The sequence below is a fragment of the Gloeophyllum trabeum genome, assembly GCF_000344685.1.
Source record: "Gloeophyllum trabeum ATCC 11539 unplaced genomic scaffold GLOTRscaffold_00020, whole genome shotgun sequence".
Lineage (NCBI taxonomy): Eukaryota > Fungi > Basidiomycota > Agaricomycetes > Gloeophyllales > Gloeophyllaceae > Gloeophyllum > Gloeophyllum trabeum.
This window is the reverse complement of record NW_006920429.1, coordinates 406,848-409,027: the sequence shown is the minus strand read 5'-3', so window position 1 is coordinate 409,027 and position 2,180 is coordinate 406,848.

Below are 2,180 nucleotides of genomic sequence, written 5' to 3'. Positions count from 1 at the left end.
CACTTTGCAGACTGTCTCACTTCACTTCAAGTTTCATGTACTTCACCCACTGCACAGTCGTCATGAATTGGCTTTGCAGACTGCATTGAAGTCTGATCATGACCACGTGCTGACCGTGAATGGCAGCGCGCGCTTGGCGCGCGCCACCAGACGTACTCGCCCCCCGTCCAAGTGGTGTCAGAGTCGCATAGAGTCGTATCTACTCCGCGTCATACCCCGTGCAGAGACAATAATAGAATGGCCGTGGCAGATAACCTCCATAGCATACTGGCAGTTTGCACTAGGCTCAAAGAATTCGTCAGGAGTCCATATGACAAGGTGTCGACTCAATTTTTGGAAATGTATTCGCGGGCAGATGGTATGGGCATTATTAGTGCATTTTTTAGTACTCTGTATACATAAATGTCCCCCGAGTTCGTCTTATGAGGACCAGTCAGTCACTCCGCCACACGTACGTGGGAATGGTACGGGATATTCCGCGGCTGGTCTTCCGACTTCAATGAAGACTTTGAAGCGCCTGCAACTTCACTTCATTCGGGTTGAAGTGTCAAAAACTCCACTGTGCGACACTGCAACTTCACTGCAGGAGCAACACTACGGTCTTGGTCCCGCTGAGACCTTCTGGAAGTTTCTGCAAACTGCTATAAGAACACGTCGCTCAGTCTTGTGAGAACGATCGAACTTGGTAGCTATAACACGACCTGCGCTCAAGCGGCGGTTAACCGCGGCTGTCTACCGACGGACGATGCACTGCACTGTGTGTCGCTGTTCCGGAGTGACGCGTTCGCAGTGCAGCACCCAGATCAGGTACGTGCATTCCGAGACCAATATTTGGAGTAGGCGCGAGACGCCGACGAGCGGATGGGAAGGGTCGGGCTAGTAGGCGTCCTTGTTGTCACATTTTTGTAGACTGCTACCTTGCCCGGCGCGATCAAGGCTCCGAACTCGAGGTTCGACCAGGGACCGTGGGCCTGGTGTCATGCCCCATATGGTTTGCAGCATCATATGTACCTTGCTGAACAGGGTTGGATGTCCCTTTGCTAGGTTGTTGAGTCTGCTGGAGACTTTCTCCAGTAACTGATACTGGTCAAAGTGTCCAGCAGACTCAACCACCTGCCAGTATAGCTTCCCGTGGGGCAGCATCTTCTGTGCGGTTCCCGATCCACACCCCGCGAGGCCGGATGGCGTAACCATCATCAACAGTGTGTATGGTATGGGGGGCGGTTCGCCGTCGGGGTGGACGCGACGTACCCACTGGGAGAGCAAGTCGGGGGGATCATGGAGGCGGGCAGCCTGGGGTAAGTAGACAGTGGTATTATTAGCGAATAGTGTTCCTTTGATTTTTTTCATCCAGCAGACCCGGGATACAGGAGCCTGGCTGGCGTGGAGCTCCTGATCGCACGTGCCTGGCTAGGTCAAACAGCAGGCAGGACAGCGAATCGCTCTGGCCCACCCCTCTCGTGACTCGCACGTGGGAGCTCAGCACCCTATTGATCATTACACGGGTGTGTGCAGATGCATAGAGGGCTCGTACTATGTGGATGAGAATCTGTGGCAGATTGAATCTCTCCCAAAGGTAATCATGTTCGATCTTCTCGTGCGCCTTCTCCTGGACAAGTGCTATGATGGTCCTCCTCCGGGAGCTGTTCATTGTAGTCGCGCGTAAGTTCCGCCATGTCGTCGGATATGCCTTTGTGTGAACCCAGGGATCGCAAGGCGCAGGATAACATCCCGAGGCTTTCTCAGAGCTGTGACCCTGGATAGGTAACAGTCGGGGCTTCCCCATGCACCGCCCGCCTCGCTTGACCATGGGTTTGCGCTTTAGCAAAAGCACTTCACTCCAGAGGATCGCGGCATTGGTGCGTGTGTCTTCTGATGTGTCCATGTCTGGATTGTTCGGAGTTTGCTCAAGCTCCTTCTGTAGGGCTCGAATAGGGTTGGTTAGCTTAGTGAGCGTCCGTTTCGCCGCTTTCGGGCAGTTGCGGGGGCATAACCGATGGATACCAGGTTATGGTCAGTGGGCACAATCGAGGCGCCCATTTGTCAGCCGCATAGACGGGGTACGTGCTGCGCGTTTGAGTATATCCGGTCAATACGGGAGAAGCGGCTGATGCAGCAGCAGCAGGTATAACGCCTTGCGTGCGTCTGCGAGTCTGAGTACTATACGAAAGTTGCGAGGA